A 25166-nucleotide genomic window follows, 5' to 3' on the forward strand; every position below is an offset into this window, starting at 1 on the left:
AAAAAAAAAAAGAAATCCGTACAAAAAATCATTGACAGTGTAGTTACACGACTTAATTTAATATTGTTTGAAGGAGGCTTGAAATAGAAGACAGTGTTTTTTCAAAAAATTTTCTGAACAGTCTGAGGAGTAGTTTGCTGCTGCTGCTGCTGCTAAGTCGCTTTAGTCGTATCCGACTCTTTGCGACCCCGTAGACAGCAACCGACCAGACTCCTCCATCCCTGCAATTCTCCAGGCAAGAGTACTGGAGTGGGTTGCCATTGCCTTCTCTGGAGGAGTAGTTTGAGGTGGTAGTTAAGAGCTTGGGGAAAATGAGACAAGGTGTTTAAAACAAACAAGGTACCTGGCATGTGACACTCAATAAGTAATACTTATATTTCCACTATCATTATCAGCTACAAAATCTAGGTTGTAGAGAGGTGAGTAGGGAGAATAAGAACATTAAATTCTCAGACTGTGGAAATAAAGAAAGGAAGGTGATTTATAAATGCTATTTAATTCTTGATGTTGATGGATAAATGAAATGTGGCTTAAAATAGGTTTGTTAAAAACTTAGAATATCTAGGGATTTCTCTCGTGGTCCAGCAGTTAAGAATCCAGCTGCCAATGCAGGGGAGAGGGGTTCAATCCCTGGTCCAAGAAGATCCACATGCCATGGGACAGCTAAGCCAGTTCCACACAACTATTGACCCATGTATCCTGGAGCCTGTGCTCGCCAACCAGATAGGCTACCATTGTGAGAAGCCTGAGCACCGCAACTGGAAGGGAGCCCTCGCTTGCTGCAGCTGGAGAAAGCACACATGTGGCAACAAAGACCAAGAGGGGCCAACATTTAATTAATTAATTAAAATTTAAAATACCGAAGAATAAATTTTCCCCCCACCTTTTTAACATTTTCTTTTCTTATTTTTATTTAAGTTTTATTGTGGTTGTTCAGTCCCTAAGTCATGTCCAACACTTTGCAACCCCATGGACTGCAGCATGCCGGGCTCCTCTGTCCTCCACTATCTTTGGAGTTTGCTCAAACTCATGTCAATTGAGTCAGTAATGCTATCCAACCATCTCATCCTCTGCTGCCCCATTCTCCTCCTGCCCTCAATCTTTCCCAGCATCAGGGTCTTTTCCAATTAGTATTTTTGCATTAGGGGCAAAGTATTGGAGTTTCAGTTTCAGCATTAGTCCTTCCAATGAATAGTCAGTGTTGATTCCCTTTAGGATTGGCTGGTTGGATCTCCTTGCAGTCCAAGGGACTCTCAAGAGTCTTCTCCAACACCACAGTTCAAAAGCATCAAGTCTTCGGTGCTCAACCTTCCTCATGGTCCAACTCTCACGTTTATACATGACTAGTAGAAAAACCATAACTTTGACTATACGGAGCTTTGTCAGCAAAGTGATCTCTCTGCTTTTTAATACCATCTAGGTTGTCATAGCTTTTCTTTCAAGGAGCAAGCATCTTTCCATTTCATGGCTGCAGTCACCATCCAAAGTGATTTTGGAGCCCAGGAAAATAAACTCTGTCAATATTTTCCATTGGTTCACCATTTATTTGGCATGAAGTAATGGAACTGGATGCCATGATTTTAGGTTTTTTTAATGTTGAGTTTCAAGCCAGCTTTTTCACTCTCCGTTTTCACTTTCATCAAGAGGCTCTTTAGTTCCTCTTCACTTTCTGCTATTAGAGTAGTATCATCTATATATTTGAGTTTATTGATATTTCATCCAACAATCTTGATTCCAGCTTGTGCTTCATCCAGTCTGGCATTTCACGTGATGTACTCTGCATATAAGTTAAATAAGCAGGGTGACCATATACAGCCTTTCTTAATTTGGAATCAGTCCATTGTTCCATGTCCAGTTATAACTGCTGCTTTTGACGTACATACAGATTTCTCAGGAGGCAGGTCAGGTGGTCTGGTATTCCATCTCTTTAAGAATTTCCCACAGTTTGTTGTGATCCACACAGTCGAAAGCTTTAGAGTAGTCAATGAAGCAGAAGTAGATGTTTTTCTGGAATTCTGTTGCTTTTTCTATGATCCAGCATTTGTTGGATATTTGATCTCTGGTTTCTCTGCCTTTTCTAAACCCAGCTTGAACATCTGGAAGTTCTTGGTTCACATACTATCGAAGCCTAGCTTGGAGAATTTTGAGCATTAGTTTGTTATCATATAAGATGAGTGCAATTGTGAAGTAGTTTGAACATTCTTTGGCATTGCCTTTCTTTGAGATTGGAATGAAAACTGATCTTTTCCAGTCCTGTGGCCACTGCTGAGTTTTCCAAATTTGTTGGCGTATTGAGTGCAACACTTTCACAGCATCAGCTTTTAGGATTTGAAATAGCCCAACTGGAAATTCCATCACCTCCACTAGCTTTGTTCATAGTGATACTTCCTAAGGACCACTTAACTTCACATTCCAGGATGTCTGGCTCTAGGTGAGTGATCACACCATCATGATTATCTGGGTCATGAAGATCTTTTTTGTACAGTTCTTCTGTGTATTCTTGCCACCTCTTCTTTATATCTTCTGCTTCTGTTAGGTCCACAACGTTTCTGTCCTTTATTGTGCCTGTCTTTGCATGAAATGTTCCCTTGGTATCTCTAATTTTCTTGAAGAGATCTCTAGTCTTTCCCATTCTATTGTTTTCCTCTATTTCTTTGCATTGATCACTGAGGAAGGCTTTCTCATCTCTCCATGCTATTCTTCGGAACTCTGCATTCAGATGGGTATAGCTTCCCTTTCTTATTTCCCTTTTGCTTCTCTTCTTTTCTCAGCTGCTTGTAAGGCCTCCTCAGTTAACCATTTTGCCTTTTTGCATTTCTTTTTCTTGGGAATGGTTTTGATCACCACCTCCTGTACAATATTACAAACCTCCATCCATAGTTCTTTAGGCACTCTGTCTATCAGATCTAATCCCTTGAATATATTTGTCACTTCCACTGTATAATCAAGGGATTTGTTTTAGGTCATACCTGAATGGTCTTTCCCTACTTTCTTCAGTTTAAGTCTGAATTTTGCAATGAGAAATTCATGATGTGAGCCACAGTCAGCTCCCGGTCTTGTTTTTGCTGAGTGTATAGAGCTTCTCCATCTTTGGCTGCAAAGAATATAATCAATCTGATTTCAATATTGAATATCTGATGATGTCCATGTGTAGAGTTGTGCCTTGTGTTGTTGGAAGAGAGTGTTTCCTATGACCAGTGCATTCTCTTGGCAAAACTCTGTTAGTCTTTGCCCTGCTTCATTTTGTACTCCAAGGCCACACTTGCCTGTTACTCCAGGTATCTCTTAACTTCCTGCTTTTGCATTTCAGTCCCCTGTGATGAAAAGGACATCTTTTTTTGGTGTTAATTCTAGAAGGTCTTGTAGGTCATCATAGAACCGTTCAACTTCAGCTTCTCTGGTATTAGTGATTGGGGCATAGACTTGGATTACTGTGATAATGAATGGTTTGCTTTGGAAATGAGCCAAGATCACTCTGTCATTTTTGAGAATGTACCCAAGTACTGCATTTCAGACTCTTTGCTTGATGATGAGGGCTACTTCATTTCTTCTAAGGGATTCTTGCTCAAAGTAGTAGATATAATGGTCATCTGAGTTAAATTCACCCATTCTGGTCCATTTTAGTTCGTTGATTTCTAAAATGTTGATGTTTACTCTTGCCATCTCCTGTTTGACCACTTCCAATTTACCTTGATTCATGGCCCTAATATCCCAGGTTCCTATGGAGTATTTTTCTTTACAGCATCAGACTTTACTTCCATCACCAGTCACTCCACAACTGGGCGTTGTTTTCACTTTGGTTCCATCTCTTCATTCTTTCTGGAGTTATTCCTCCGCTCTTCTCTAGTAGTAGACTGGGCATCTAGGCACCTACCAACCTGGGGAGTTCATCTTTCAGTGTCCTATCTTTTTGCCTTTTCATACTGTTCATGGGGTTCTCAAGGCAAGAATGCTGAAGTGGTTTGCCATTCCCTTGTCCAGTGGATCACGTTTTGTCAGAACTGTCTACCATGACACATCTGTCTTGGGTGGTCCTACACAGCATGGCTCATAGTTTCATCGAGTTAGACAAGGCTGTGGTCCATGTGATCAGTTTGGTTAGTTTTCTGTGATTGTGGTTTTCTGTCATATTTATTTACATACTATAAAAATCTCCTTTCTAAAGTTTACAGTTCAGTATATTTTAGTAATAGTCACAAAGTTGTACAACTGTTACCATTATTTTACTATAATCACCACAAAAAGGAACCTCCATACCCCTTAGCAGTCCAGTCCCATTTTCCCTTCCCCACAGTGGCCTATCCCTGACAATCACAAATCTTCTATTTATCTCTGGATTTTCTTATTCTGGATATTTTATATTAATGGATTCATACAACTTGTGGTCTTTGATATTTGATTTCTTTCATTTAGCATGATGCTTTTAAGATTCATCATGTGGTATTATGAATCATTACTTCATTCCTTTTATTAGCGAAATAATATTCCATTATATGGATATAACATATTTTGTTTATCTGTTCATCAGTTGATGGGATTTTAGGTTGTTTTCACTTTGTGTGTGATACTCTGAACAACGTATGAACATGAATGAACATTCATGTAGGAGGATTTGTGTGAACATATGAGGTCATTTCTCTTGAGTATGTATCCATGAGAAGAATTTCTGGGTCATATGGAAACTATATTTAACTCTTTGGTGAAATGTTAAACTCTTTTCCAGAGCAATTGCACAATTTTGTATTCTTGTCAGTAATGTAGGAGGAGTTTAGTTTCTCCACATCACTGTCAACACTCATTATTGCCTGTCTTTGATTATAACAAACCTAATGAGTGTGAAACAGTATCTGATTGTGGTTTTTATTTGCATTTCCCTAGTGATTAATGATATTGATCATATTTTCATGAGCTTAATAGCCATTTGTAATCTTCATTGGAGAAATATCTATTCAATTCTATTCCCACTTTTAAGTTGGATTATTTGCCTTTTTATTGTTGAATTTTAAGTTTTTTCACATTCTGAATACTAGACCTTTATTAAGTTTATGATTTACAAGTATTTTCTCCCATACTGTGGCTTGTCTTTTCACTTTCTTGATAGTGTACTTCAAAGCACACATTTTTAAATTTTTTATAAAATCCAATTTATCTATTTTTCCTTTAATTGTTTGTGGTTTGGTGTCATATCTAAGAAAAAGTTGCCTATTCCAAGGTCACGAAGATTTACACCTATATTTTTTTCTAAGGGTCTTTCCTGGTGGCCCCGATGGTTCTAAGAGTTATTCGGTTTTAGCTCTTATACGTAAGTCTTTGATTCATTTTGAGTTAAATTTTGAAGATGGTAAGAGGTAAGAGGTACAATTTCATTCTTTTGCACTGTGGATACCCAGTTGTCCCAGCATCATTTTGTTGAAAAGATTATTTTTCCCTCATTGAATTGTCTTGCAGTGCTGTTGAAAATTAATCAACCGCAAATGTGTGGGTTTATTTCTGGACTCTCAGTTCTAGTCCATTGTCTACATGCCAGTACCACACAATCCTGACTATTGCAGCTTAAGTTTCAAAGTTGGAAAATGTAAGTTCTCCAGATTTCTTCTTTCTCAAGATTGTTTTGGCTATTATGGATCCCTTGTATTTTCATATGAATTTTAGGACAACCTTGACAATTTTTTCAAAAAGCAAAAACTTGAACTGTGATAGAACTGTGTTGAACCTGAAAATCTCTTTGGGACGTATTGCCATCTTCCTATCTGTGAACATAGGGTGTCTACTTATATAGGTCTTCTCCAGTTTTTTTCACCTAATATTCTGTAGTTTCTAGTGTACAAGACTTGTACTTCTTTTTTTAAATGTATCTTGTGGATGCTATTGTAAGTGAAATTGCTTTCTTAATTTCATTTTTGGAATGTCCATTGCTAGTGTATAGAAATACAATTGGTTTTTGTATACTGATTTTGGTTTTCTTTTTTGTAGATTCCTTAGGATTTTCTATATATAGAAACTTTTTCCTTTTAGTTTGTTAGCCATAGTTTCCTTCAGCTTTTTAGAACATATTTAACAAGACTGACTTACTTTGCATGGTAAATCCAATATCTGTGCTGCCTGAGAGACTGCTTCTATCAACTGCTTTTCTGCCTATGTGAGATATTTCCTTGCTTCTTTGCATGTCTCATAATTTTTTGTTGAAGATTAAACAAATAAAATAGCAAATTGCTTGCTAATAAAACTGAACAAATTGTTAAACAAATTGAACAAATCAATTGTTAATAAAATTGAACAAATCTGATTTTCAGATTCCATCCCAGGTTTTGTTGTTGTTGTTGTTTGTTGTATGTTTGTTGAATTTTCTGAACTAATTCTGTGAAGTGTATATTCCTTGTTGTATGAGAACACTGAAGTCTTTGATTAGTGGTCAGTTAATGATTCAGGAAAGGAGTATGTCAAGGCTGTATATTGTCACCCTGCTTATTTAACTTATATGCAGAGTTTATCATGTGAAATGCTGGGCTGGATGAAACACAAGCTAGAATCAAGATTGCTGGGAGAAATATCAATAACTTCAGATATGCAAATGACATCACCCTTATGGCTGAAAACAAAGAAGAACTAAAAAGCCTCTTGATGAAAGTGAAAGAGGAGAGTTAAAAAGTTGGCTTAAAACTCAACATTCAGAAAACAAAGATCATGGCACCCAGTCCCATCACTTCATGGCAAACAGATAGGTAAACAGTGGAAACAGTGAGAGACTTTATTTTGGGGGGGGGGGGTTCCAAAATCACTGCAGATGGTGATTGCAGCCACGAAATTAAAAGATGCTTGCTTCATGGAAGAAAAGCTATGACCAACCTAGACAGTGTATTAAAAAGCAGAGACATTACTTTGCCCACAAAGGTCCATCTAGTCAAAGCTATGGTTTTTCCAGTAGTCATGTATGGATGTGAGAGTTGGACCATAAGGAAAGCTGAGCACTGAAGACTTGATGCTTTTGAACTGTGGTGTTGGAGAAGACTCTTGAGAGTCCCTTGGACTACAAGGAGATCCAACCAGTCCATCCTAAAGGAAATCAGTCCTGAATATTCATTGAAAGGACTGATGCTGAAGCTGAAACTCCAATAATTTGGCCGCCTGATACAAAGAATTGGAAAAGACCCTGATGCTGGGAAAGATTGAAGACGGGAGGGCAAGGGGATGACAGAGGATGAGACAGTTGGATGGCATCACCGATTCAATGGACATGAGTTTGAGTAAGTTCTGGGAGTTGGTGATGGACAGGGAGGCCTGGGGTGCTGCAGTCAATGGGGTCGCACAGAATCCCCTATGGGTATCCATTGCCCAGATTTTCCTTTTAAGCTTTTTGGTTAGCCTCTTGCTTGTCCCAACTCTTATTCTACCATCTCCGGTGATCATGCTGTTCAATAATTGCCTCTGATTGTTTTCAACACACACCTCTGTGGAAAAGACTGTTGGCACTAGACGAACTCTGAATGAGAGAAAATAAAGACAGTCTCACTAGGTGGGGGGGTCTCCCAAAGAATTATCAGACAGGTCAATTATGACATTACTCAAAGGATGGGGCTTCGAAGGAGCTTCAACCCCATTCTGCTCCCTCCAGTAGCTGTTGGGTTGCTGGTTTTCACTGTGATTTCAGGCTGTTGGATTTTGAGGCTGCTGTGGTGCTGCGGGTGGTGGGGGGGTGGGGGGCTCTAATGGAATATGACAGGAGAAAATTACACAAAGCTCATTGTTCCCGCCAGGATTCAGCTATTTTTCTTGAACAAATGCTCCCAGATTGCTGCAAGCTTCTGGTTAATTTCCAGAGTTCTGAAAATGTTGATTCTAACTTTTTTGCCAGCATTTTTGTTGCTTTTATGGAGGAGAGAATTTTTGGAGGTCCTTATTTCATCATTTTTTGCTGGCATCTTAAAATGCAATTTTGATGGAGACCTTCAAACCTCTAAAAGTATGCTGTCTGGTACTGTAGCCATTAGCCACATGGGGCGATTGAACCCTTAAAACATGGCTAGTGCAAATTGAGATGTGCTGTAAATATAAAATACATACTGAATTTCAATACAGTAAAAGGCAATACAATAAAAAAGAATTTTAAGTATCTTCTTAATGACTTGTTACTTTGAATATATTTTTTAAATTGGAGAATATCTGCTTGACAATGTTGCATTACTTTCTGCTGTACAACAGTGTGAATCAGCTATAAGTATACACATATCCCCTTCCTCTTGGACCTCCCTTCCACCCCACCCCCACCCCACCCGTCTACGTCATCACAGAGCACTGAGCCGAGCTCCCTGTTTTATACAGCAGCTTCCCACTAGCTACCTATTTTGCACATAGTAGTGGAGAAGGCAATGGCACCCCACTCCAGTACTCTTGCCTGGAAAATCCCATGGATGGAGAAGCCTGGTAGGCTGCAGTCCATGAGGTCGCTAAGAGTCGGACACGACTGAGTGACTTCACTTTCACTTTTCACTTTCCTGTATTGGAGAAGGAAATGGCAACCCACTCCATTGTTCTTGCCTGGAGAATCCCAGGGACAGGGGAGCCTGGTGGGCTGCCGTCTATGGGGTCGCACAGAGTCGGACACGACTGAAGCGCCTTAGCAGCAGCAGCAGCAGTGTATATGTCGATGCTACTCTTTCAATTCATCCCACCCTCTCCTCCCTGTGCTGTGTCCACAAATCCATTCTCTACATCTGCATCTCTATTCCTGCCCTACAAATAGGTTCATCAGTACCATTTTTCTGGATTCCATATATATACATTAACATGCGATACTTGTTTTTCTCTTTCTGACTTACTTCACTCTGTATAACAAACTTTAGTTTTGTCTACATCACTGCAAATGACCTAATTCTATTCCATTTTTATGGCTGAGTAATATTCCATTATATATATGTACCGCAACTTCCTTTTTTTTTTTTTTTTTAAGTAATGATTCCATTTAGCTTGCATAATTGTCAAGCCCAAAGAGACTTACAGGTGTCCTGATCAAACAAAAAATCACAAAGAATCAAATAAAATGAGCAATAACTCCCATGTCCCTCTGTGATTCACCTGTATGTTTGGAATTCAGCACCTGCTACCCTCGTATTCATAGCATTGCTGCATCTCTTTGCATACATCCACGAAGACTCAAGACAAGGCGCATACCACAACTTCTTTATCCATTCATCTGTCAATGGACATTTAGGTTGTTTCCATGTCCTGGCTGTTGTAAACAGTGCTGCAATGAACTGCACTGGGGTACCTGTGTCTTTTTGAATTATGGTTTCCACAGGGTACATGCCCAGTAGTGGGATTGCTGGGTCATGGGAGTTTTATTCCTGGTTTCTTAAGGAATCTCGATACCATTCTCTACAGTGGCTACATCAATTTACATTCCCATCAACAGTGCAAGAGGATTCCCTTTTCTCCACATCCTCTCCAGCATTTATTGTTTGTAGATTTTTCTATGATGGCCATTGTGACCAGTGTGAGATGACACCTCATTTTAGTTTGATTTGCATTTCTCTAATAATGAGAAATGTTGAGTATCTTTTCATGTGTTTGTCAGCCATCTGTATGTCTTCTTTGGAGAAACGTCCATTTAGGTCTTTTGCCCACTTATTGATCAGGTTGTTTGTTTTTCTGATATTGAGCTGCATGAACTGCTTGTATATTTTGGAGATGAATCCTTTGTCAGTTGCTTATTTGTGATTATTTTTTCTCATTCTGAGAGTTTTCTTTTCATCTTGTTTATAGTGTCCTTTGCTGTGCAAAAGCTTTTAAGTTTCATTAGGTCCCATTTGTTTACTTTTGTTTTTATTTCCATTACTCTAGAAGGTGGGTCAAAGAGGCTTTTGCTGTGATTTATGTTAAATATATGTTGAAATAATATATTCATTATCTTGGATTAAGTAACATGTTATTAAAATTAATTTCATATTTTAATAAACCATTTTTAATGTGTGTGGGAGTCAGAATTCTCAGATGATCCCCAATGAGTCATGTCTTCATGGCTGCTAGAAAATTTTACATTACATATGTGGCTCTCATTAGCTTTCTATTGGAGAGTGTTGTCTGGAATGAAAAAAGCACAACGGAAACTACTAATCTGGTAAAATGAAACAAAAAATCTATTAAAAATTAGAAGGAAATAGCAAGAAAGAATACTAAACAGAAAACATGAAACATGGCTACAGGAATGAGACTAAACATATTTGTTAGATTCTGTATGATGCAAGGAAAAGTGAAAGTTAGTCTCACAGTTGAGTCTGACTCTGCTATCCCATGGACTATAGCCTGCCAGGTCCTCTGTCCATGGAATTCTCCAGGCAAGAGTACTGGAGTGGGTTCACATTTCCTTCTCCAGGGGATCTTCCTGACCCAGGAATTGAACCCAGGTTTCCTGCATTGTAGGCAGATTCTTTACCAACTGAGGTACTAGGGAATTCCTAGTATGATGGAATACTCCGCGGACATTGAGGTGATAGGCATTGTCTTGACTGGTTCGTGGGACATGGACTCTGAGATGGAGGTTTGGAGGCTGGAGCTTTGCTGGGAAATGCCCTCAGAGACAACACCTGTACAGGAGTGAAAGGAGCAGGAGGACATAAAAGGAGAAATTCAACTGAAATACAGGTGGACCAGGAGTCTCAGCTGTACCCACTGGAGACTCTGACGCTGGGAAGGCCTTTCAGAGTGAAGGCTGAGCCTTTAGAACCCTGCATTGACCAGCCCCTGGATGTGATCTGTCCCCTGGGAGAACGGGTCACTTTGAACAAGAGCAATTCCAGGGCGAGGACTTAGCTGTGATCTGTCACCAGTGAGCTTCCAGACAGCTGAGGCAATGAGTGTCTCACTTTTGAAACAGGACCTGGGGAGCACACCACACCATCCACTGTAGTGTCGTACATTAAGTGAAAATAAGCAGATTTTACATACCGGTTCATATGTTAAGTATTAAAAAGTATGTTTATATGCAGGCAAATCACTAGCAGAGACTGTTTTGGGAGAGCTAAAGGAAGAGCTTCTTGATGTGGGTGAAAGAGGAGCGTGAAAACGCTGGCTTAAAACTCAACATTCAAAAAACGAAGTTGGTGGCATCCAATCCCATCACTTCATGGCAAACAGATGGGGAAAAAGTGGAAACCGTGGCAGATTTTATTTTCTTGGGCTCCAAAATCACTGCAGACAATGGCAGCAGTCATAAAATTAAAAGACGCTTGCTCCTTGGAAGGAAAGCTATGACAAACCTAGACAGCATATTAAAAAGCAGAGACATTACTTTGCTGACAAAGGTCCATAGAGTCAAAGCTATGGTTTTTCCAGGAGTCAAGTATGGATGTGAGAGTTGGACCGTAAAGAAGGCTGAGGGCAGAAGAATTGCTCCTTTTGAATTGCAGTGTTAGAGAAGACTCTTGAGAGTCCCTTGGACTGCAAAGAGATAAAACCAGTCAATCCTAAAGAAAATCAAACCCAAATATTTACTGTAAGGACTGATGCTCCATACTTTGGCCACCTGATGTGAAGGCTCATTGGGAAAGCCCCTGATGCTGAGAAAGGTTGAGGGCAGGAGGAAAAGGGGGAAACAGAGAATGAGATGGCTGGATGGCATCACCAACTCGATGGACAAGGGTTTGAGCAAACTCTGGGAGATGATGAAGGACAGGGAAGCCTGGCATGCTGTAGTCCATGGGGTCACAAAGAGTCAGACATGACTTAGTGACTGAACAACAACAAAGGAAGGGTTGGCAGGGGCTATGATGGGGAAAAAATTCATACTTTCAGCTATTCTAGTTTTTTATAATCTTCATAAATTATGGGGATGCATGCATGTGCACTAAGTTGCTTCAGTCATGTCTGACTTTTTGCAACTCTACGGACTATAGCCCATCAGGCTCCTCTGTCCATAGGGATTCTCCAGGCAAGAATACTGAAATGGGTTGTGGGCCCTCTTCCAAGGGAATCTTCCCGATCCAGAGATCGAAGCCACACCTCTTACATCTTCAGCACTGGCAGGTGGGTTCTAGACCACTAGGGCCACCTGGGAAGCCAATGGTGGACAGTGAACAGATGGAAATAAACAGGTTTCCAGTACAGGTATCCCCTGTGGTGACCAACTGTGGGTCAGGATTACAAAGCTTCCAATTAGAATTGCCTTCTGAATTTTGTCTCCAACGTGTCCCAAGACTCAAAAAATAGACAACAGCCCAGGGAGTTCTGACATTAAATAGAATGATCCCATCTTTACTGGCCCTTCTGGGCCAGAGGACAGCTGCCTCATTGTACAAAACTCATCTTTTTTAGGCCATATGTCTGCTTATTTTATTATTTCCGTGACTTTCTTACTGACCCCTGCAAAAAAAAAAAAAAGGCTAACATCCCTTCTGGACCTTGTCAGGGTCTTTTCTCAACTTGATTTTCTCAATCATCTAAACAAAGACAACACTTAGGGAGTCCTTTCATCCTGAAAGAACCATGGAGGCTTTTCCAAGCAAAGGAATGCATGGCACCTGATGCCACACCGAATGACAACTATTTAATGACTACTTGCCCCAAACAACAGCAATTTAATGATCGGTGTAATAAAAAGCATTGACCAATTAGAATGAACACAGACCCTTGCGGACATTGGAAAGTGTCCAGTCAATGGTTATTTGGCAACCAACATGAAAGTAGTTCAATATTTTAATAGACTGAGCTGAACATGCCAAATATCAGTCCTGACCACGGGTGCAAATGCAGACACATGACCAGGAGTGGAGGTCAGTTAAGCTTACTGGGTGAACGAATGGTCTCAAATCCACAGTGGCCTCATGATCCTTCTAATTAAGTCCAGGAACATGTCAGATGGACAGGAAAGCACACGCACGTCATTCACTTATGGCTCGCCCACCTGGTTCCCCATGATTTAACATGAGTCACCAGCATCTGCAGGTCTGTCGTGCACTTCAGTTCAGTAAAGATGGAGGAGCCCAAATACAGGGCGAATAGTCTTCATTCATGGAGAAGGCAACGGCACCCCACTTCAGTGTTCTTGCCTGGAGAATCCCAGGGACGGGGGAGCCTGGTGGGCTGCCGTCTATGGAGTCGCACAGAGTCAGACAAGACTGAGGCGACTTAGCAGCAGCAGCAGCAGTCTTCATTCGATAGAAAGTCCATGTGTGCGCTACCGGCTCCAACAAACCAGGATTGGGAGGCAGGAAAAGGAAAGGGGAGGGCAGCTATTACACTGTAAAATTCCTCCGGACCTGGGGTAAATTGAAACATTGTTTTAAGGAATTGTAGGTATTTCCAGGCAGGAGAAATATGAGATCAGCTCCATCGAACTAATGTTGACTTTAATTTTAAGTAGTGTTCCTTGGGCAGAAATCTAAAACCATTGTGGACAAATGGTTGTTCTAAAACACCTCACCGTGGGCAGAGCACTGAGGGTTTAGGACATGCTGTTGCTTTTTACTAAATTGAAGAACTGCACAAGCTGTCTCTTTCCATCGCCTCTGAACTTGGTCCTTTGACCCCTGTATGGGTCAAATCAGGTGATGAGCCTCTCCAAAGTCTCATCTCCCTACTCAGCCCAAATTGCCTCCCTGGGTATCCTTCTTCTCTCTGAGTTACAACCTTCTCCTTGCATACCATCCTCCCGAGAAGGTACACCCCCCTCCCTGAGTCCCAACCTCCTCCCAGGCTCCAACTCAATCTCTGGGTGCTCATCTCCTCACTGGTGCCATTTCCCACCAAGGACAAATGCTCTCTCATTCTGCCTGAATGTGCATTGCCTCCCAACCAAGAATAATTATCACCTGCTTCCGTGTGGCCTTGGCAGTGGACCAAGCACATTCATTCACAAAGTCTCTTGGACCCTCTTCATCACCCTGGGAGGAAGTCAGGGTGGTAGAACCTTCCGTTTGACAGATGAGGAAGTGAGGACATAGCGAGAGTAAACAACTCCGCCCTCTTCCCCATCTTCAGACCCTGGTGCCCTGGTCTTTCCATGGTGCTCTGTGGCATCACGGCGCCCGCCGGGGTGTAGACTTTGTTCCACCTCAAGAGGACACGTGAGTGCCCGTACCCCCATGAGGCTGGCATATTCCAGAACCACAAGGTCAGGCTCTCAGGGTGTCTAGTTTGGGAAACGATGGGGAGGTGTGAGCGCCTGAAAGAAGTTGCCCTACTGTTTCCCGGCCTCGCTTCCAAAGAAGCTGAGAAGATCAAGAGATGATGCAGGTCAAGCGTGTATTGTCAAGACTGGTCCAACAAGAGGCCGGCATTGTTGCGAGTTTGGTAGAGACAAGGCTCAGGAGGAAAATCTCCTTGTAAACCCTGCGCAGCCCTTTTCCCGCCAAGGACAGTTACCCAAGCAGTTCCACCTCTCCCTTGGCAGTGTCAAGCCTGGGGCCCTGTCCAAATAACTTCCTTTGCAAGGCCATGCACCACACCTCCCAGGAGGCTTCCACTTTTGTGCAAGCTCATGCTCATACCACATGCCGTGCTCACATTCCAGAGCTTTATGACTGCGCAGCAGGGAGAGGACTTGTCCTGCCGTGTGCAAAGAGGGTGCCCAGGCCAACATCTGGCCAGGCTTGGCATGGGATCCCCATTCAGTCACTGCTGAGGGACCATCCAGGACTGAGATCCAGGATGGATCCAGCCCCCTGATATTTTACAAGACTCCCCTTGGCTCCAAGGGGTCCCAAACGACAGCCAGGATCTTGAGTTCCAAAGGTCATCAGAACAGCCAGCAGACCACCGAAATATACCAGGGTTTATACGGATGTAAGCTCAGAAGCTCCAAAGGATGTACTGAATTTAAGACGGGCTCATAGGAAAGATATGGCTTAGAAGGTTACAGTCTATGCAGGTACTACTATGTGGGTATTGTAAATGGAAAGGGATGGGAGTAGTGTTTCAGGAAGCTGACAGGCCATTAACAACAACAACAAAAAAACTCAGTGATCTGAATGGGCTTGAGGATCATGGGGGGATAAACCAGCTGACCCCCAGATTCACACCAGATCTCTCAGGTGTCAAAACTGGGCTCGCCAAGATTGCATCTAGAAAACAATTGCCTCTTTGTTCTTGAGTTTAACCTCAGAAAACTACCAGAATCTAGAGAGATCAGGGTTGGAAGTGGTCCTGGCGAATTTTCTATAGGTGAAAAAAAAAAGCGAGAATAACAGTGACAACAACAAACACCAGCAGATCTGGCAGGATTTTCCCTCCCTTCCCTGCGGCCTTTTCTCTGAGTGTTTTATCAACTACTGTTGTGGGAGGCATCTGGGCTACTGGTGTTTTTCTACTTAAAGGAGCAAGAAAATTCCATTCACTGAAGAATAACATGGTTGACTGCCCCAACGGGAAAGGCATTCAGCGTGCTGCGTTCTTGCTTTCTGGGTTGCTGTCAGGACCCCGAGGTCCAGACTGGCTGGCTCCTGTTCCCTGGGTCGCCCAGGCCTCTGGGGTTGTGACTCCCACCCACAGAGAGAGTACAGTGCGTGCTAATGGGGCACACAGGGACAGAGGGAAGAGGGTGGGAGGCAGGTGAATTATTTCCTTTTCAAGAAAAATAAATAAATAAAGACAAAAAAATCCTTGCATAAATCTGTCCTAGAGCTCACACTGTGGGCTCTGGAAATACAATCAGGTCCTGGAATCATCCAGAAAGCATCCAGGAATTGACTCCCACCCATCTCAGCAATCTCAACCTTATTATTTTTTGTGTGTTTTTTAAAAGAGGATCAACTATCAAGTGTGTTGGTGGATATATAAAATGGTATAGTCACTATGAAAACTGGACATTTTCTATAAAGCTAAACACACACCTGCTCTATGCCACAGCAATTCCATTCTGAGGTATATTTACCCAAGAGAAATGAAAACGCACGACACACAAGGACCTGTGTAAGAACACGCCTAGCAGCTTGATTCAGAAGAGCCCCAAATTAAAATGTATCACGAAGTGAATCGATAAATCCACTGTGATAAGCACCTCTGTCCATGGAATTCACCAGGCAAGAATACTGCGCCCTTCGCCAAGGGGTCTTCCCAACCCAGGGATTGAACCTGGGTCTCCTTTGTTGCAGGCAGATTCTTTACCATTTGAGCCACCAGGGAAGACAGGTATAACCATACAATGGAATAATAATAATTTCCTGTTGCTAGTATAACAAATTCACACAAACTGGGTGACTGAACACAGACTTATTCTCCGATAGTTCTGGAGGTCAGAAGTCTGAAATCACTTTCACAGGGTTAAATATCAAAATGTTGGCACAGCTGGTTCCTTCTGGAGGCTCCAGGAGAGAATGTTTCCTTGCCTTTTCCAGCGTCCAGTGACCCCTCCTGTATCCCTTGGCTGATGGTCTTTTCACAGTGTATCACTTCGATCTGTGGCTCTGGTCACATTTCCTTCTCATCCTCTGAGGTCAAACCTCCCTCTACCTCCCATGTATTTGTGACTACACTTAGGACTACTTGGAAAATCCAAGCTAGTCTTTCCATTTCAAGTTTTTTGCTTAATCACACCTGCAAAAGTCCTTTTTGTAACATAAAATAAGATCCATAGGCTCCAGGAATTAGAACCTGGATATCTTTAAGGCCAGTATTCAGTTGACCACAGGAAAATACTACCCAGGAGAAGAGGATGAGCTGCTAACACAGGCACCATGAGTGAAGTTTGCAAACAGGATGTTGAGCGAAAGAGGACAGACCAAAAAAAGAGAAAACATGTATGATTCAATTTATATGAAGTTTCAGAAGAGGCATAAGTAATCTATGCTGATAGAAATCAGAACAGTAATTGCCTAGAGGTAAGGTAATTTACCGGGAAAGGACACAGAGAACTTTCTTGGGGGATGAAATGTTCTGTATCTTGACTGGCAAGTGTACAGGAATGTGTACATTTATCAAAACTCATGGAGCTGTACACTCCAGATCTGCACATTTCATAGTGTCTAAATTGTTCCTTGGGCTTCCCCAGTGACTCAGTGGATAAAGAAATCCACCTGTGATGCAGGACATGGTGGAAACTCAGGGAAGGGGGAAATGGCAACCCATCTCAGCATTCTTGCCTGAAAAATCCCATGAGCAGAGGAGCTTGGTGGGCTGCAGTCCCAAGGGGTCACAAAGAGTCGGACACAACTGAGTGACTGGGTACAAACTGTTCCTTAATGGTAAAAAAAAAAAAAAAAAAAAAAAGAGTGTAAACAACAAGGAAAAAAGGAAGAAAGAGGGCAGGCAGAGTAAAGCAAAGCTCAATGCATATTTTTTAGGGAAGTTTAATTTTTTTATTTTGGCTGTGCTGGGTCTTTGTTGGGCTTAGTTGCAGGCTTAGATCCCGCTGGAGCATGTAGAATCTTAGTTCCCTGACCAGGGATCAAACTCACGTCCCTTGCATTGGAAGGGGGATTCTTAACCACTGGACCGCTAGGGAAGTCCCAAGACCAAAGTCTTTAGGACACATTTTCCTCCCTCACTGTCACCAAGACAAGCTCTTGTAGTAGAAGGAACCTGGACTCAGAGGAGGGAGGACCTGGGATCTCACGCACTTGAGGTCAGCCAACCTCCTGCAGCTTGTAGCATTTAAGGTACCTGAAGTCTACCTTGAATAAATTTACAAGACAAGACACCCAATGAAAAACCTTAAATATACTGAAAACCTCCTTCCTCTCACAAGTGAGAGAATAACTATTTTTTACATATCAACGGTTTTCACTTTCTTACTCCCTTCTAGAACTTTTACACAGTTCCGTATATTTTCTAGATCATTGTTATCATGCCAGACGGATCATTTATTCTCTGCCTTTTTCATTCAACATCACATAAAAAGATGTTTCTGTTTTGCTAGAGAGTCGTCATAAACATCCTCTTTGATCACTGGATGATATTTCAGTGAGGTGACTGAAATCATAATTCAGTTAGCCTTTTCCTTTTTATTGGATATTAGGCTATTTTTTTTTTTTTTTTGCTCCCTGTGGAAAAATAATGGAGCTCTGGTTGACTTTGTTCTTCTTTTGAATTATTTAAGAAATGAATATTGGAATAAGAAATCAAGAAGAGGAGAAGGAAGCAGCAAAGAAACCTGTAGCACAGAATTCAGAGCTTAAGGGACCTCCAGAATTATCTAGTCTAAAATCCTAATTTTACAGCAGAAACCAAGGTCAGGGCACATCTGAAGTCCAACGCTCCAGTTGAGGCACAGAGTTAAGACCCAAGCTCAGAAGCCCTGAATTTAATTCAAACAAAATAAGCACAAGCTATGATCTCTGCTTTGCCTATACAGCAAGCATCAACAGGGACAAATTTCTCCCATCTAACCTTGTCTTAAAGTTGTGTCTATCAGATAAATTGTGAGAGAAGTTAATTTAAACAGAAAAGAATAGTTGATTAACAGAGACACAGTGTCGTACACACATTAAATAAACAACGAGGGCCTACTGTATAGCACAGGGAACGGTATTCAGTATCTTATAACAATCTATACCGGAAAAGAATCTAAAAAAGAATGGATATATATATATATAACTGAATCACTGTGCTGTACACCTGAAACAATGTAAATCAACTCTACTTCAATTTTAAAATTACTTAAATAAAAAAAAGAACCTATAATGCTGGCCTAAGATTAGAATTTAAGTTACCCTTTAGTTCAGCTGGTAAGGAAAATACTACATCTGAAAAATGGAAAGAAGAGACTTGTCTTTGCCTTTGTGTGTCTGGGAGATCCTCTGATTACATGGGTGTTGATGTGAAAGACAGTTGGCTCTCAATTAACTGGACTAATAGCAGGAAACCCTGCGGTAGATCACAAAAAGGAGAACCAAAGGCAAAAATAATTTGCAAGTGCCTTACATAATTTTCCAGCAACAGATTCACCTTCTTACATTTGCCACAAAACTTGGGTTCCTAGAATATTCATCAGTTGGAGCATAGAACGTGGCTTGATTTAGATCTTGTTAGGAGGAGGAAGATAACAGCTATTTACAATGTGCCTACTTAGTGCCAGGCAATAAACCAGACACTTTTCATACCCCCCCGGTGGATTTTTATCCCCAGTAAGTAGGAATCTGAGCCTAGGCTACAGTAAGTAACTTTCCCAAGGTCACTCAATTACAGTATCAAAGTTGCAGCCCCGTCTGAAGCTGAAACCCACATTTTCAACCCAACCGGAAAAATCAGATCACATTTTGTTCAACAAATATTTATGGGCCAACTATGTTTCAAATCCTGCTTGCTAAGTAGCAAGGGTATAAAAATAAATAAGAGAAATAGCATTCCTAGTAAAGCACAATCCAGCAGGTGAAAAGAGAAGCAGTGACGCATAGTAGATTCTACATAAATATTGGATCAAAGAGGGAATGAGTCCTCTCGGGTTTGTGAAGCTGTTCATATCTGTCCGGTGGGTCAATGACAGACTGGGGGATTTTTTTTAATTTTATTTTTTTCAAGTATAGTTGATTTATGATGTTGTGTTAATTTGTGTGTACAGTAAAGTGATTCCGTGGTACATATATATACCTTTTTTAACATATGCTTTTCCATTGTGGTTTATCACAGGGCATTGAATATAGTTCCCTGTGCTCTTCAGTAGGACCTTATTGTTTATCCGTCCTGCATATAATAATTTTGATCTGCTAATCCCGAACTCCCAATCCATCCCTCCCCCTTCACTACCCCTTGGCCACAAGTCTGTTCTCTACACTGTGAGTCTGTTTCTGCTTTGTATGTAGATAAGTTCATTTGTGAATGACAGGCTTTAAAAAATGCCAATTGACATAGGCATATTCTTGATTGTTTCTTACAGAATGTGAATTTCATGCAAATATTCAATCTTACTCTAACTCCGACACAAAAGTATTTTGATTCCCACTTCCTAGTGTGTTGTAAAACATTATCCAAGTCTGAGTTTCCTAAAACCCAGACCAGTCTTCACCTAAAATAAAATATAATAATCTAAAAGGGTAATAACTTGTTTAAACAATGTAACTAAATTCATGATTTTTAAATGGGAATATTTTGTGTTGTTAAGTTTAAAAAAAAAACAATTCACTAATTTAAAACAGTTTAGTAATAGGAAAATTTGTTATTTCTCTTTAAGAAAAAAATCTAGAAAAAGCACATCCCCAGCTTGATTAAACTGGCTATTTGTGATGTCATCAAGGACTTAGTTTCTTTGCATTCCCCACCCACCCTGCCCCCAAAACTTTCATCTTTAGCTTGCTAGATTAATTGCCTTCATGGTTTGCACTGCGGCTGCCATAATTCCAGACATCACATGAATGGCTTTTCAACTCCAGCTCCCAAATACCTCTCCCCAAACTGCAATGGTCCTAGTTCACACTGTCGCCATTTTGATCCCAGACAATTGTAGGAGTTTCCCATAGTGCCCAGCTGTGGAAACCCAGATATTATTGTCATTTTCACATTAAACATTTCGTTTGTCCTTATTACCCTCGAAAGAAAATCCAAACTCTTTAACTTGGTTTACATGGCCCTTCAGGATCTGGCCCAACCTACCGGCTAGTTTCATATCTCCATATCTCAGCTTTCCAGGTGGCTCAATTGTAAAGAATCCATCTGCCGATGCAGGAGACATAGGAGATACAGGTTCGATCCTTGAGTTAGGAAGATCCCTTGGAGTAGGAAATGGCAACCCACTCCAGTATTCTTGTCTGGAAAATTCTATGGACAGAGGAGCCTGGCAAGTTACAGTCCATGGGGTCACAGAGTCAGACATGACTGAGCGCACACACACACAGGTGCTATAGGGTAAATGGTTGTATCCCCCCACCTCAAATTCTTATGTTTAAATCTGATCCCCAGTGTGATGGTATTTGGAGATGGGGCCTTAGGGAGGTGGTTTGTTATGAAGGTGAAGCCCTCAGGAATGGAATTAGTGCCCTTATAGAAGAGACCCCAGAGAGCTCCCAGTCCCTTCTCATGAAGACAATATGAGAAGATGGCCAACTGAGAACCAAAAAGAGGGCCCTCACTACACATCAAGTATGCTAGCAACTTGGCATTGAACACCCAGCAACCAGATCTGTGAGAGACAGATGTCAGTGGCTTGTAAGCTCCCTAATCTAGGATACTCTGTTATAGTAGCCCCTACAGACCAAGACACCAAACCCATCTGTGCTCTACAGCTCCTGGTCCTTGCTTATGCTTATTCCTCACCTAGAATATTCCTTCCTGTTCATCTAACACTTACATTTCCCAATAATTCATTCAACAAACATCTGCTGAGTGCCTACTCTGCACCATGAACTAGTCTAGGTACTGAGAATAAGGATACTGTAGGGAACAAAAGAAAGTATCTAAATTTATGACCTTATATTTTGGTTGAGGGAGACAGACACAAAGCATAAACAAGTAGCCATGTAGTGTGTGTCAGATGGTAATAAGCGCATTAAAGAAAAATAACGCTAGATGGGGGACAGGGTGTACAAGAGGCTGGGCTAACTTTTTAAGTAACGTGGGTATGAGAGTCCTCACCCAGAAGATGACAGTTAAGCTCAGCTTGGACATTCCTTCTTCCTAGAAGCCTTCTTGAAATTTTCCAAGTCCAGGTTAAGTGCCATATTTATGAACTTCCACACGATCTCTATTTCCCCATTATAATACTTCACATGTCATAGAGTATTTTTCTGTTTATTTGTGTGTGTCAATTGTAAACTCGGGGGCACAGGGAATTGTAGATATTCATGCTGTTTGCTGAACCCACAAATGAAGTGACCACCTACATTATTTATAAGTGCTACAGATAATTTATGTAACGTTTATGGCAGTAGTGCTGTGTTTTTACAAGGCACTCCTGCACACTTGGCCTCATGCGAGACAGGCAAGTGGCATTGTCCCCTTTTAACAGACTCTCCAAAAAGTTACATTTCTTGCCCAGGGTGTCACAATGAGAAGAAATTCCAGCTCAATCCCACCCCTCACATCTCCAGAACCAATGTGCTTTCCAGAAAAATCCCACTGCCTTCCTGAAGCATGTTCTGTAAAAACACGAACCACTCACCCAAGCACACTTGGCGTGCTCAGCCAACGTCTATTCACTTTTTATCACGAAAAGACCTTGGCTCTTCCCCGGGGTTCCCATATTCCCACCCCCTAGGAAGCTTTCACCAAATGCTAAAGCCACGGTGTAAACCCAGAGGTAAACCTTCAGGAATTCCTTGATGGAGCTGCTGCACGGTCTGCCTGCCTTTTCACACTATTTTCCCAAATGTTTACTGTAAGCGTACTCCTCCGAGTATGCTTCTAGCAGATCCAATTCAGACAATCACAGAGTGGGGATCCACTGAAATACTCTCACTGCTGGCACTTTTCAGCTGATGTTGCCTTTGCAATGTGTTAATTAAAACATGTGGGGTTCATAAAAGCTGCAGGCAGAATCGCAGATGGGAGTCATTTAGCAATAATGAACACCCTCCGGCCCCAGCCTCCCCACCCTGCTTGCTGACAAACTGTCACTACGTTTGGACAAGAGGAACTGAGAAGGGGCTGACTGGGCAAAAAAGTCAGTGTTTGGCAAAATCTCTGCCCCTTAGAGCTGTCCCATGTCAAAGAAGCACAGGGGAGGGAAGTGAACCCAGGCTCCCCTCATTTCAGAGAAGTGATTTAAGCGGCAGGCAGGGTTGAACAGTTCTTGGTAGTTTTCCACTTGCTGCTCACAAGTCCTGACCCTCTTTGGTTCTTTGTCACTTGGCTCCATAAAAACACCCACTTCAGGGAACTTGAACACTTGCTCACACCACCCACCGCCCCACTGGCATGTGGGGAAGAGGGTTAGAAGTTCACATACTCTCACGCCATTGTTTTCTTGCGTGGTTCTCTGGACAGGCACCTCTAAACGAGCCAAACGCTTGTCACTGTTGCCGCATGATTTTGTACCGGTGGCTTCCTTCCATCCTCCCATCCTCCAGGCAGGTGGGCAGCGGGAGAGAGTTAACTATTTGATGAACAGTTTACAAAATGAGTGGGCACGGACAATAAAGCAAGCCTGGATGCTCTGAAATGGGCCGCTTGGTAATCAGAGGGCTTCTTTCCACCTGCAAGACTTCTTTGCAGTTGAATAGACACGGCACAGAATAAGCACTCTTATCTTTCTTGGGGAAATAAATGTTTTCTCAGGGAGCTGGAAAATTCTCCCTAAGTATAAACATTTAGAGGGGGAAGAAAAGAGATAAACTCCCTAATTCTAGTAACTAGGGGTAACCTATTGGATCATATGTTCTCGCCTCCATCACTGTTTATGTCTAAGGTCTGTGCAGCCTGAATTCCGCCCACGTTAGCTTTCAAGAAGGAAGAAGCAATCCTTCCATTCCTTTCCCTGCTTCCAACTCAGAGCGTTCAAACAGCTGGACGCCTTTGAAAAAAATGACTGTAATCATGACAAAAACATACTACTTGCAACACAGAACTGAGAGAGAAAAGAAAAACATTTTCTGTGATCATTTTTCCTTTGCATTTCTGAAAAGTGAGGGAAATTTTCATTTAAAAAAAAAGGCCATAAAACTGTCTCAGGATCCCCTCCGCATAGATGAGAGAAGACAGCCATGAAAAGAAATTACAGAATGAGAAAACAACACTGTTCTGATCCTCCACTGCTTCTTTTCAGAAGTGAATCTTTCCAGAAACTTCTAAACATCTAATATAAAACCAAATCTTTTTAAGTCATGAGTGACTTTTCAGAAAGGTGTCCCATGGCCTCAATTATATGACCAACAAAAATGAATAAGGTAAATCCGAATGGAAGCAAGAACTCAATCAAAATGAATCAGCTTCTTTCTCAGCTAGAGATTCGTCTAAAGGATTGTGTTGAACCATTATTCTTGATGATTGTGGACTGACGTTTCTGGAAATATAAGTGTCCTGGCCAAATGGGAGACAGAGAGTGTGGTCAGAAGAGTTCCTTGGAGTTTGTACTCAGTTCAAATACAGACTGAGTCACTTCCTAACTGTGTCCTCTTAAGCAAATCACTTGGCTTCTCTAACCTGAGTTTCCTCATCTACAAAACGGAAGTAAAAATAAATACAGCCCCGTCCATCATAGGTTCTCAAAAAGATGAAAAGATAAGACAAAGTGCTTCAAGACACTAACTTCTTGAGATGGCACCTGGTATCTCTTATGCAGTTGTTAAAAGAAAACCTCCATTATTATTACCATATGGAGGAGTCACAAAGATGATTAACTGCTGCTGGTACACCTGACTTCTCCTCCTGGGTACAAGAACTTGAAGCTAAAGCAAACCGATGGAGGTTTTCCCATATAGAAGCATGTTTAATGTAGACTCAAAACCAGACTGAATCATATTTGCAAAATCAGCTAACAAACTTCCATCATGTCAGGTCCCATGGGGAGGTTCCCAGGGATGAGAAGAGAACTAAATTTTGTCCTCCCAGAACTCATATGTTGGCTACTGAGTGAAGTAAGTCAGACAGAGAAAGAGAACTATTATATGATATGCCTTATATGTGAAAGTTTCCCAGTCGTGTGTGACTCTTTGTGATCCCATGGACTATATAGTCCATGGAATTCTCCAGGCCAGAATACTGAAGTGGGTAGCTGTTCCCTTCTCCAGGGGATCTTCCCAGCCCAGGGATTGAACCCAGGTCTCCTGTATTGCAGACCGATTCTTTGCCAGCTGAGCCCCAGGAGAAGCCCAGATTCCCTTATAGATAGAATCTAAAAAGAAATGATACAAATGAACATATTTACAAAGCAGAAACAGACTTACAGACTTAGAGAACAAATTTATGGTTACCAGGGGGGAAGGTTGGTGGGAAGGGATAGTTAGGGAGTTTGGGATCAATATATACACACTGCTGTATTTCAAACGGATAACCAACAAGGACCTACTGTATAGCACAGGGAACTCTGCTCAATGTTATGTGGCAGCCTGGATGGGAGGGTAGTTTGGGAGAGAATGGATACACGTATATGTACAGCTGAGTCCCTTTGCTGTCCACTTGAAATTCACAACATTGTTAATTGGCTATACTCCAATACAAAATAAAAATATTTTTAATTTAAATTTTAAAAAATTCATATGTTGGATGTCCAAACCCCCAAGTGATTGTTTTAGGAGCTAAGTAAAGGTTATATGAGTTCACGAAGGTGGGGTCCTAGTCAAATAGGATTAGTGGCCTTCCTAGAAGGTACC

The 25166-nt window shown here is 41.5% G+C and overlaps 1 long non-coding RNA gene across 1 annotated transcript in view; it reads left to right on the forward strand.

Annotated features, from left to right (window-relative positions):
* Positions 1-5522: 5522 nt before the first annotated feature.
* LOC139180924 (uncharacterized) overlaps positions 5523-25166 on the forward strand; it is a 29082-nt gene continuing 9438 nt past the window's right edge. The window contains exon 1 of the long non-coding RNA XR_011565122.1: positions 5523-5575. This is a non-coding gene — a long non-coding RNA (uncharacterized lncRNA). The remainder of the gene's footprint in view (positions 5576-25166) is intronic.

Source organism: Bos indicus, chromosome 1, assembly GCF_029378745.1.
Source record: "Bos indicus isolate NIAB-ARS_2022 breed Sahiwal x Tharparkar chromosome 1, NIAB-ARS_B.indTharparkar_mat_pri_1.0, whole genome shotgun sequence".
NCBI lineage: Eukaryota > Metazoa > Chordata > Mammalia > Artiodactyla > Bovidae > Bos > Bos indicus.